Raw genomic sequence first — 13,179 nt, 5'->3', positions numbered from 1 at the left:
CTGACCCCAGTCTCCGCGTCGTGTCCGTGTTGGTCCCGTGTCGTTGGACTTGACCCGAGGTGCTCCGTACGGCTGCCTGCACTTTGCATGAGAGGGGCTGTTCCTCTGCCCTGACGGGGTCTAACTCTGTGCGCCTTTCCCGCTCTGCTTTTTATTTCAGTTTTTATTTTTGGGTTTCACACATACTGCCTCCGGCTTCCAGCAAACCTCTCCGCAGTCCTCTGTGATCTGAGCCATCGCCTGTGCGCTTACCGCAGCCTCCCCTTAGCCCCCTGCTGCATATTCTCCTGGAGCTGTGCATTTAGCAGCTGGAGAAAGCACAGGGCAGTGTGACTCCAAGTGAGCAGAGACACGGAGCACACACACACACGCATATATATATATATCGCTGTATCTCAATGCTATGTAATTTTGGAGGGCAGAAGCACTTGGCAGGGTAACTAGCACTTTTCTTTTTAATTACTCAAAAAAAGTTGAATGTATTTCCATTATTTTCCTGGACATTCTCACAAATATTTTTCTTGGAGGAAATATGAGGAATAGATAAAAATATTTTAAATATTGAGGTTGTTTCCACTTTTCTGTTTCTTTCTCATTTTAAAAGGCATGCAAGAAAAGAGAAGAACAACCTGGAAGGGAAGAAAAGCATTTTTGCCTTTCTAACCTGAGATTTAAAACCTTTTTTTTATCTAAAACTGAAGAAACTGAAATTTTTCTCCCTTTCTCTTTATTAAAAACTGAATAATTAAAATAATTTGAAGAACGTCCTTATTATAAAACCAAAATGTTTCAGAAAAAGTTGTTAAAACCAGCTTTACTCTTTCCTCTTTTCCATCACTTTACCTTTTCCAACATTGCTGTAATGTAATGGTTTTGAAAGCTGTTTTACAGGCAGATGAAGGTCGAGAGACTTAGGCAGGATCATGTTGCTTTAAGTGTCTGAACCTAGTTCATGTCTCAACTGACCAGTCCCCAAACCTTGACTGGGGTGTGATAAATATTAGAGAAAAGGGAGGCAGAAAGCCTAGCCCTGCAAGGTGTGAATGCTATGAGAGTTTTTGCTGGGGTTTAGTATTCTGTTTTGTATTGATGCTGAAAATACATTCTGAAAGTATGATTCAGGGACCATGAAAGCGTGCAGGTGATGCCTAATTTAGGGAAGTCCCAAGGGAAACTTGGAACATATGCCCGAGCACCTATCTCCCTCTGCAAACACCAGTCCCCACTCTTTAAAGCAACACACCAAGGCTTTTAAAACCTGCTCGTGATTTTTGCTCAGCCCCAATTGGCATCAGTGGCTTGATTTTTTGGGAAGCGCAGAGCACCCATCCTGTGCACTTTAGGTCCTACTTATGGCAGGAACTCAAATCCTTTCCCATCTGACTCAAATACAGCTGTAAGTCCCCAGTGAAATTAATTCAGATGTCTTGTGTATAGCAGGTGTAACCTGTTGGATAGCAAGGCAGAGGGGTTGATGAGTGCACTGACGCATCTTTTTGGGGAGGACAGTTCCTCCATGTTCTCTGTGTTATACCTGCTTCTTTCCAGCTTCATCACTTTTCATGAGCAATGCCTCCCGTCCTACAATGTCCTCTTGGACACATGGTCCACCTTGTATTTCAGCTACTGGTATTTTAGCTATTTACACCTGCTAAATCTCTCTGATGAACTGGGGAGATTACGAATGAAGCTGCAAAAGGCATGATTGCAAGAAATCCTAAGACACCCACACGTACACGTAAAGCATGCCTAACTGAATGCGTCCCTGCATGAACCGTCATGCTAGCAGCATTTTGGTACCCCCCTTTCCATGTCTTAATCCTCGGGGGATGTTTGCCTGGCTCAGAGGTCAGACCCATCTCATGACCCATGTTTAGATCCGTTGTTGCTTGTCTCAGTGGTTATAGCTACTGTCAGACAGTGACTGTGCCGGCAAATTTGGCTCAGCAGCCTTAGCTTTACAGCATTTCATGAGCAATTTCTTTTCAGAATAGGTGTAGAGAAGTTTATTATAATAGGCTGTGGACCTGCATAAAATCAGGGTATTCCGAGCAGGGAGAGGTGTATGAAAGGGAATTAAATGACTGAAAAAGGATTTCCTTGTGAGGCCCATTTCTTTCTTTTTTAAGGATTAATATAATTAATATCCTGTCCCGGGCAGGCCACATTCTCACCTGGTGCAAACCAGCCCAGAATTTTAACTGCTTTTGCTGATTTACACTAGCCAGCAAGCTCATCCTGCATTCCTGTAACATTCCTGTCAGTCTTCCTCTAATGCTGTGCATCCTTGGGCCAGTATTTCCAGCATTTCTACTCCAAGCTGACTTTTTTTTTGGTGCAGTTTTCCCAGAAAAGCTGGGTGCTGGGAGATGGGGTGTCCTCGGCTCTTTGGCTGAAGCAGGAGTGGAAGGTGAGGAGACTGAGATGCATGTGCATCCATCTCCGCCTTCCCAGGAAAAGTCAGGCTAGGAGAGAAGGATTGCTCTCCACGGAGGGCTGCATGGGTGCAGCAGAGCCCAGCTGAGGGTGCCCAGAAGGGAGGCTGCGATTCCCTCTACCCACGTTCCCTCTTGCAGAACAGCAAGGGAGCTCAAATATGCAGTGAGCATGGCAGAAGGTGGGAAATTAGGAGATCCGGCCTTTTACTGGTGCTGGGGGGATCTTGGACACCACAGTTAACTTTGCAGACACCGTTTCCCCTCCAGCAGACTCTGGGCATCCCTAAATCACATAGGGGATCAAAGCAGACACCAGGAGAGACAAGGCTGCAATTCACTGTAGGATAGCCCCTACCACAATATAAAATATCAGGGCTTTCTCAAAACCAGGGGCTGGAAGGAAAGCGACCTTCTATCTCCCTTCTACCCCCCTTCTACCCCAGCCCCAAATCTCTGAAACACCAAAGTGACTTAAATCTCTGACACCAGTGTGAATCTCTCTCTGCCCCTGCCTGCCTGTGCCATCCTTTGGGGCTGAGTTTTATTTACAGGAGCTGCTGCACAAAACCTCTCCCCACATCTTACTGCCTTCCTTTATCTTGTCCTTTCTCTTCTCTCATCCCTTTTTCCCCAGCAATATGCAACCTCGAGGTGGCTTGCTCTGAAATAAATAAATAAGCAGAAATTCTGAATGCTTTCTGCACGTCCCTCACCCTATTCCACACAGAATTGTCTTTTGTATATACCCAGGCTAATTATTATTAATAGTAGATATGGGTTTATTTCAACTGGAAAAAAAAAAAAGACTAAGGGGGAAGGGGAGGGAGGATGAGAATGGGAGGGAAGAGGGGAAGAAAGAAAAAAAGAGAGAGAAGAAACCCACAAGAAACTGTTCACATTTCCCGAGACATCGACAAAGCTTTTATGAATATAACTGGATTTGTAACAAGCATTGCAGCTGCATATAAGGCATTCAGACATGGAGACAATTTTACTAGATAATAGACTATCACGCAGGATACAATTTAAATTAAAAAATGCAATTTTCACCTTGAAATGAACAAATGATTACAATTTCTATACAAATTAAGGCATTCAGGCTCTCTTTCAGTAGTGGCATCAGTCCATGAAATATGACATAATTACCATGAAATACATTTTCAAATATTTTGATTTTTGTCCGCTGCTTTTAAAAAACATAGCCCCAGCTTCTGTGTGCATGTGCGTGTGAGTGTGTGTGTATGTGTGTGGGGGGGAGAGCAGCTCGCATTATCCCACCTTCTGGGGAAAAACACATTAAAAAGAAAAGAAAAACTACCCAAAGATTAAGCTTCCCCCCCTCTCCCTCCTTCTCACTCCCCCTCCTCTTGACTCGCGAGATAAAATTGAAAAAAAAATCAGACAGAAAGAAAAGGAACGCAAGCGAAAGGCTCTAAAGCCTCCAGATTTATCTAAATTACTACGCTTATCTGCAAAAATCACATCTGCTGGTTATCTACTAGCTCCGCAGATCTCCTGGTCCCCCTCCCCTTTCTCCCTTAAAATGATGTTTTTTATTCCTCTCTTTTATTTTTTAATTATTTTTCCATTATGTTCTCTTTTTATAGCTGGAGATACAAGGCGAATCAGAGAAATTGTGACCCACGCACTTGCCTGTGGAGGGGGAGGGAGAAGAAAAGAAATAATAACGGGGAAGTTTGCAGGAGTAGGTGGACTTTGGTGAGGAAAGGAGGGTGAGCGGGAGTGGCCCCAGCGCCTACCCGGTTGCAAGGAGCTTTTGCAAAGGAGTGGTGCCAAATGCTCTGTTGGTTTCCTTCAACCAGGTTTACCCACGTTGAATACTTTTTGTGCCTAGGTGATGCTGTGATTTCTACCACCTCCCACCACCCCAACTATTCAAGAAAACCCACTGTGGGGACCAGAATAAGAGCTGGACACCCGGCTCTGAAGCATTAGGACAATTATTTTGGGTAAAATTTCATACTCAAGTAGCTAAAGGTAGGGTGCCTCTATCGAGATTTCACCAACCCATCCTGATTTATAGTGATGCTGACTGCTGGGGCTTGTAGCATCACACCTAGACACCTACTGAAGGTGTGGGGGGTGGGTGCTGGGCTGGAACTGGTGTCCAGCTCTGTCCCTTTGTCCTCCCGCCTAACCTGCACTTTTATTTAGTGTATACTTAAATTAAAGGCTGTTAGTGGATTGGGAGAAGGAACTGTGCCCGAAGATTAGTTATGTTGTCCAGTGCTTTGGTAGATCTGTATCAGATTGGTCCTTTTTTAATTCCTCTATAAAATAGGTCATAGGAATATTTTACCAGCTGTGTGTGTGCTGTGATTAAATTGTTACCTAGAATGCAACCGAGTATCTTTAGATGGTAAATGTATAATAATACATTTATGCATGTTCTGTAGCTGAGAAGGGAAGCAGAGTCCTTTAGCAGTGCCTTTGCAGCGTGCTGATGGAAACACCTGTACTGTACAGGTGAAAGTCATTGTCATTAAGCCCAAAGGTTTGGCACCACCCTTTGTTAGCTGAGGAGGAGTAAAAAGCTGGTCTTGTGTTTGTTGGAAGAACCATCGTCAGGTTTGCAGCACTTATTAAAGGTACCTTGAAATTTGCTGGTGCGGTCTTTGCTGCAGCACACGGTTGATGGAGATGCGGTTTTTTCTGCTGTATTGTGGATATTGGGATAACAAACTGGAAGGATGGGGCTGGGAGGTGTCCAGTGTGCTTTGTTGTGTGGCCTGAACTTAAAACTTGGCTCAATTTAAAACCATTTGCATGGAGACTTGGTGTGAGGTGGGATAATGCTGAATATTAGCCTCATGGTGGGTGCGACTGGCTCTTTAAGTTAAAATATTTGTGGTTTATTTTGCATGGTTGTGTTGTGGAGAGCGTTCTTGAGAAACCTCATGCACGAAGTTTGCCCTGCTTCCTCAGTCCTCCCCTGATAAGTCCCACCAATGTCCAAGAAGCCAAGCTCTGGTGCAGGCAGGTTTCTCACTGAACACCTCTGCAGCACATAATCATTGCTTTGGGTGCAATAGAATAACTTTTCTTTGTGATTTCTATCCTTCTCTCTTTCCAAAACTGTGTCTCTGCCTGCAGCATCTCTATGGGGAACAGGGAGCTTGCTGTGATAGTTCCAGCCTTTGTTGCTTCAAGGTTTGTTGACCTTGATTCATGTTTCTGAGATTTTACCCCCAAAATCATGAGCACCGCAGTTTCTTACTGAAAATTCACACTCTGTGATCTGTGTACAGCACAACAGCATGTCAGGAAGGGGGAAAAAAATAATCTCATAGCAACTGGAAAAAATCAGATGAGCTTGTGGCAAAAAATTGTTGCAGATAGCGGAGGTGAGCATCCCTTGTAGTCGCTCATGTCACATCACAGGGGCTTGGGCAGTCTGAGACCAGCACACCTCCTTAATTATTTAAGTGGGGTATTTAGCCAAATTTTGGAAGTCTTGTAAGTTGTCCATGAGGAAATTATGTTGTTCAATGTTTTGGGTGCTTATGAATAAGGAGGAGCTGAGACTTGCTTAGTGTGAAGTCTGAAAATCCAGTTACCTGTGGCAGGAGCCACCTGTTAGAGGATACTAGGATTGGCCAGGAAATAATTCCCCCCCCCCCCTTATAAATGTTTTTATTTTTTATTAACATAGTCTTTTAAATTTTCCCATCTTAATCTAGAAAATCTAGCAACTCTTTATATTTAATACCGAACATTTATTTTAGTTTAGAAAAATACATAAGCATAAAAAAATGCTGAGTATCTTTTTTTTTTAATGCCATCAATAATTTCAGCTGAGAAATTATTATTAATTTGGTAAGGAAAAGCATTTTAACAGAAGTTAAACCTGCTTGTTTTACACTCCAGCAATGAAATGTGGTGTGCCAAGTGCTCTGGGGACATCATTTGCAATAGCTCCTTGGGGCTGAGGGGATGGACCAGGTTTGCTCTCCTGCAGGGGTTGAGGTTCAGGCCAAGGTTACAGCTGAACTGAGTTTGTATGGCCTCAGCTCAGCCCCAGCCACCAAACAGAGCCAGAGCTAGCTCTGACAATCCTCACCGCATCCCAGCCCCAATATCAACTTCCCCTGTCACCTGAAATAGGAAGAAGAGGCAAGTTCTGATCTCTTATTAATTGTCCAGGTAAAAACAAAACACTGAATACCCTGCCTTCACTGAAGATGCTCTGGATTTAGAGGCATCCCAAAGAGCCTGTCCCTTTTTTGCCAAGCCCCAGCGTCTGCAGAGATGCTGCAGGGCAGCACAGAGGGAGTGTTGCCCATAAATGAAAAAAAAAACCCAAACCATAAATGAGTTCAAGAGACACCTTGCTTTTTCTTCATTCCTCCCCATCTCCTAAAGACAGAGAGGACAGGAGGAGTCTGGCAGAGGGAAGAAAAGAGAGCAGGACAGGGGGATTATTAGGATTGGCCACGTTGGGCTGGGTGCACCCTTCCTGCTCTTATCAGTGAGGGGAACTAGAAAATGAGTTATAGGAAAAGCTCCAGCACACAAAGCAGAGTTCCCTCGATAGCTCTGTTTCCCAAGTGCATAAATGCAGCCCTTGCACGGGCTGTGGGCTGGCTTAGGGCTCGGGCTTGGTCTTTTATCAGCTTTGCACAGTCCTGCGTTTTTATTTCACCGGGAATTTGTTCTTTTAACCAAAGTTGTGGACAAATGGGTGTCTCCAGTTCAGGGCTCAAGCTTCAAATCTATACTAAGAAGAGTGCTTCACATATGTGTTTTCACTTGCCTTTTAACACAAATAAAGCCAACACATGTCTCTATCAACAGAGGTGCAGCTGGTCCTGGGGAACCAGCAGGCACCTTGTGATCAGGATGCAGGAAAATCAGGAGCTCCAGATGTTGGAAAAGAGCAGTTATTCATTACCAGTCCCCAAAGCTGCCATCATCCAGCCAGATTTTCACATACCTACCTACATTTCAGCCCTATCTTGTCACAGAGAGGTTACACCTCTGCAGAGCTCAGCTCTCGACTTAAAAGCGACTTCCTAAACAGCTTCAGAGACCAGCATCAGAGCTGCTCTCAGCTCAAGCTACACTTGTGACTGACTGAAAACTTTGCCGCTCCTGGAAGAGGTCCAGTCTAGCCCTGCTGAGCCTGTGAGGTCTGATAACACCGGGAAATGATGGGTTTCAGTTCATTATTCAGGTGAGGCCCCTGGTTACTAGTGGTTTGTTCTGCAGAATCGTGGCTAGCCTGGGAACAGTCTAATGCTATCTACAGCCATGTTCTTCTCAAACTATCAACTTAAATGGGTATCTTAAGCTCACCAGTGGCTTAAGCTCACTGCTGTTGCAGGTCCACTGGACATCTGAATGTCTAATATCTTCCCAGCATCTTACTTCTAGCTAGGAGTCTACCCACACTGCAGGCGGTACCTTGTTAGAGAAATAGCTTTGAAGGAATGCTCTTGAGCTCCAGTTGTCATCTAGGCATGGCAGGAGGGAGGTCAATGAGGCTCTCTCCGAGTGAGACATTGCGCAGGTCTGGCTTTGGCTGGGTTTGCTGGGTACTTGAGGAGGTTTGGGCTTAATTTGTTCTCCGCCCATGCTCAACAGGTGCCTTTGCTCGGCTGGGGAATTCTTCTTCCCTTGCAGCCAACTCTTGCTGTCGTTGCTCAACAGCTCCTGCAGCAGGGCTTTGCAGCCGTGGCCCTGAAGGGTGGTTGCAGAGAGCCAAAATGATGAGGTTTTTTAAATTATTATTATTATTTTTATTATTATTATTAAAATTGCAAGGCAATTAATTGTAATAAGAAAGATAAAACTTCACAAGGGGAAGCACAGCAATTATGCTAACAGAGTGCTGGCAGCAGTTCCTCGCCTGCAGAACAAGGGTGTTAATGCAGCCATAATTCCTGGCTGCAAGTTTTTAACTTCAGGAAAGACCCATCTACCTGCAATCGCAGGCATCGGCTCCATACTCCCAAGGCGAGGAAGGGGGATTTTTTTTTAACCAAAAGCATGAGGTACACAGACTAGTCCCTTCCACTGCATGTTACAGAAAGGTGTACCCACTGTTGCCCCAAACAAGCAAACTTTTGGCCAAACTCAAGCGCATCCCTTCCTCTGTGTTAAAACAAAGGATGCCTCATCTCTAGGAAGACCACCAGGGAATGGAGCAAGCTCCAAAGCATTCCCAAGGAAATCCTTGCTTCCGATCCTAGATTTTAGGTTTTTTGAAAACCTCCCTGTGCCTTTAAGGCTGGCCCCAGCTGGGTTTGCTACCCTACTGAAGAGGATGCGAAATTAAGTTATGTGAGGCTCCTGCAGCTGAACCAGATGCGACTAAAACCAGCCTCTTTATGTATTCATGAGCTGTGTGGAAGAGAAATAAAAGGATTCATTACCACGCAAACTGTTACTAATGACATGTACCTGGTGCCGAGCACCTCTGGAAATCTAATGCGACACACTGGAGGAGAAAATGTATTCGCTTTTCAGAGGCCGGCACTGAATGGAAAATTTCCCCTCCTTGGCCCTTCCTCATTCTGCATTCACTAAAAGCAACATTTACAATTCTTCTGCCATTATGTCCTACCAGGGCCTCTGCGCTTTTTGTCACGACCTTGATATTAGCTGAAAATTGGAAATTCGCTGGCATAGCGGAGGTGGGGAGGGGTGAGAATCAACTTGCTCTGCCTCCTGGTTTGCCATGCACTGAAGAAAGAAAGAAGAAAGAAAGAAAGAAGAAAAAGAATGATAAAAGCAACGCTTAACTCTTTTTAACTAGCCAGCAGGAAAAGGTGGAGGATGCGTGAGCAAGAAGGCACATGAGACAGAGGGATAAATGTGAGCGGATACAGTTCAGCTTCATTTCACAGCCCTCAGTGGACGTTGCCTCTCTGCACTGGCTCTTCTGATGCTAGACAAGGTGTTAGGAAAGAAACTACTTTATCTTATCTTACCCCAAATCCCTTTCCCAGCCTCTGGGCAAAGAAGCCAGCTGACGGGCTGCTTGCTTAGCGTTGGCTGTGCTCTGTGGCTGGTGATGGGTGTTTGCCAGCCACTGAGCTCTGCCATGCTTCAGCATCGCACCATCCTTTTTATAGCCACATCGCCTATAGAAAACTCCTCATCCCTTCAGAGGACCTCTGCCATACACCCAGCATGGAGGTATACTTACCTCAAGCTAATTCCAGACTGCTTTGCCGCCTCTTTCCCCAGCTCAGCTGTTCCATTTCTCACTTACAGCTGTACTCAGGCAGTTAGTCAGGGGCTTTCTGCGGGGTTTCATCATAGCTGGGTGGTACTTCTTCAGATAAGGTTTGGCCTGGATGCTGGGGAGTTGTAGGGAGGGATGAGGGTCTCAGCAATGTTTATATCATTCATTATGACTGAGTGTGGCAGGTAAATGCTCCCAAAATGGAAGGAGAAGGGGCTTGTTGGGTTCTGTTCTCGCATCCCTTGACACTGATGCATCTCCAGCGCTTTCAGTCACGTCATTCCTGGTTTACCAAGGAGCTGGTCCCATAATTTTCATTTGAATGAACTAAATGAGACATATGGCTTAATGAGGGAGTGAGGAGGGTCTACATATAAGGGACAGGGTGGCAGGAGCCTATGGATGGGGTGTGCGTAGGGTGGGAGCCTGACATTGGCAGGTGAGCAAAACCACCTGCCTGTTTGCAAAATTGCAGCTACTAAGTTTTAATTGACATCTTAGTCAAGTGCAGTCTGTTGGCACCAGTTTTGACCCCACTAAAACTACAGTCAGTCTAGAGCTGGCAGAGTCGTGCTGGTTTGGGGTCCGACTGTATTGCAGCCTTGAGGCTTTCTTGTGCCTTTAAAGAGACGTCTGTACAATGAGAAGGGGCTGCACTTCTACCATAATCCAGTGCCTTTGTGGGTGATTTTTGACTCTCCTATGTTTGTATCTCTTTTAACAGAAAAGAAACACTTCCTTTGTGTGTTGGCTTTTTCGGAAAACATTTTGGAAGGAAATCCCCTTTCCCTTTTTTCCCTTCATCTCCCTCTTCTCCCCATTTCTGGCTCTCTGTGCGTCCCTCCTCCCTTTTCCCTTTTCTAAATCTCTGGCCCTGCCTTACTCCCTCCCTGCCTCTCCCTCACCAGCCCCATCACTTGTCAAGTTGCTTCTTATCCACTTCATTAGCCCCCGTTCCCTTGTTTACCAAGGGGCGTTTGTATTAGTTGGAGAGCTTTCTAATTTAATCAAGGTTAGAGACACAATTCCAGGTCTTGTTTGCCCAGCATGCTGGCCCTGCTCTCTGATTAATTCACAGGGCGTCAGATGTGCTGTTCTGCTTTGTTTGTCATTTTTCCCATCGTGTCCTACTCCATCCTCCATACTCCAGGTGCACAGGACTGGGAAAACATGCTGCTTGGGATGGGGAGACCAAGCTGCACCCAAATACACAGGGGCAGGGCTGCTGGATGGCTTGATTTCTGCCTTCCTTGAGGTTAACATGCAACAGCTATTGGAGACACCCTGAAATGAAATTAGTGTAAAAGAGGGGAATATGGGACCCCGAGGTCTCATGATTAGGAGCAAACTTGCCTGAAGTTCATGGTGTCTTCATGGGAGCTAAGCCCTCTGTTCATGTCCCTCCGTATCAGCGAGGTCAATCCAAAACAGGTAACTGGGTGTTATCAAATGTGGGCAACTGAGCTGGGGAAAGCTGTGGCTGACCACAGTCCTGCCTCACGTGGGAGGCCAAAAAACTGAGAGAGGAACAGCAACATTTGCTCTGGTACTTTTTGCAAGTCACAAGTACAACCCTTTGGTTCTATCTCCCCAAACTGGCACTTTCCCTTTTCTAACCCAACTTCTCTCCCTTGTCCACAGGGAGAAGTGCTGGCTGCGAGAGAAAGGGTCGTCTGCATCACTGAGGACCCCTCTGGGAAAACCATCCACTCTCCCTGTGCCCAGTGTAAAGACTTCTCTAACAAGAGCAGGGGATGGGCTTCAGATCATCGGTGGCTTCTTCCATCTCTGCCGCTGCTGCTGTGGTGTAGATGCAATTAAATGCAATGAAGAGGAACATAAACCTTCTCCAAACCACCTCTCCCAAGCTGAGCTCATCCCACTGGCCTTCACAGCATCCTGCTACCTTTTTCATGCCTCCCTAGAAGGTAAGCTGTGGAAGGGAAAGGGGGGATAAACTGGGTCAGCTGGGTTTTTGTGTGTTGAACATCCCAAAATTGCGAGCAGATTCCTCCTTTCTGGGGTGGTTTGATGACATCCAGCCCCCTTGGTCTTGTCCCCTTTCTGCCTACCCCCAGCATCAGACAGATAGAAGGAAGGTGAGGGGAGAAGTTAATAAATAAATGACTTGTGTCAGGGGTGGAAGAAGGGAGCTGGCGAGAGCATCACCACTCCAATCCCTGTAGCATTTCACAGCTGTTAAAAGCTGCCTCCTCCTATTGCAGTGATTAGGCAGAACGGCAGCCTCCCAAATAGGGTACCACCACTGCTGCTCTGCCCTTGGTAGCCCTGCCAGGAGATGGGAGAAGGAGGCATCCAGTCCAACTTGAGAGTTTTGGAAGCGTTGGCATCCTCCCTTTGGAGGAAAAGCTACAAGATCTCATTTTCCCCAAAGCCTTGAAACTCATCTGACTGCAGGCAGGGGAGAGAACAGAAATCAGCTTCACTGCAACATCTGTGTGCCTCTCATGCACATTTTTTTGGGCCAAACTTCAAGCACATTTAGTTTGAGTGATGGCTGGCAAATGGAGATGGAGTCCGGTGCTAGGCTCTCTGAGGAGCTCAGGCTTTGTCTTGAAGTTTGGATTTCCTGGTCTGAAAATCTTCCTGCCCATTTCTGTCCCAACAACCAAATTTATTGATCATGTTGGGTCACAATTTTGGAATAACGGCTCTCAGCTGTGTCTGAACCTGAATCAAAACCCGAGCTCCATACGGTTGTCAATCCAACCTCCAATCAAAGCCATACGAGTGAGATTTTACATCTGTGTGTCTTTCCCATCATTGAAACCCGATGAGTTGAGGGGATTGTGACAAATCGCTAATCCAAATCATCCGCCACATGGGATTGAGATGCACATCCAAACCTTCTATCAGTAGTCCCTGCTGGATTGACCTTCATTCAGATCTGGAGAGACCCCCGGTCTCTCGAGCAGCCACCTCCTTCCTGTAGAACAAAAAAGGAGAAAATAGGAGGAAGAAGAGGTGCATTATCTTAGTAAAATGTGTGTTGTTAACACTCACATTTCCTTCCCAAACTGCTCAAGATATACCCTCTGCCCAACTGTCCACACCAGTGGGAGGCAGCCACCCTTCCTTCTTGATGCTAAGTGCACCCTGGGCAGGAATTAATGCTGTGTCTGCATGAAGAGGCTTTATTTCCATACATTCGCTATTGACTGCATCTTGTTCTACAGCTTTCTGTAGTGCAAAATGGGTGTAAACCATTACTGCTCTGATTCAGTGGCATTTTGCAGGAGTATCAATAGCTTTGGGAGAGAACCAGGTCCTTTGTTTGCCAAGTAGCATTAAAGTATTATTTTGCACAAAGAAAGACATAGCAAGGCATTGCCTGGAGGTGCTGACAGATGTTTCAAAAAGGTCTCTACTTTGTACATAGTCCACTTGCATGACCTATTTTGCACACAAGCATCCGTTACCTGGGTGTGATGCCAAATACTTGCAAAACTGGGGAATCCAGTTTGAAAACAGCAGCCCTGGCTGTCCTTCAACTCCCTGCTGGGGAAATAG

The sequence above is a fragment of the Buteo buteo genome, chromosome 5 (genome assembly GCF_964188355.1).
Source record: "Buteo buteo chromosome 5, bButBut1.hap1.1, whole genome shotgun sequence".
NCBI lineage: Eukaryota > Metazoa > Chordata > Aves > Accipitriformes > Accipitridae > Buteo > Buteo buteo.
Note: the sequence above shows the minus strand (reverse complement) of the source record.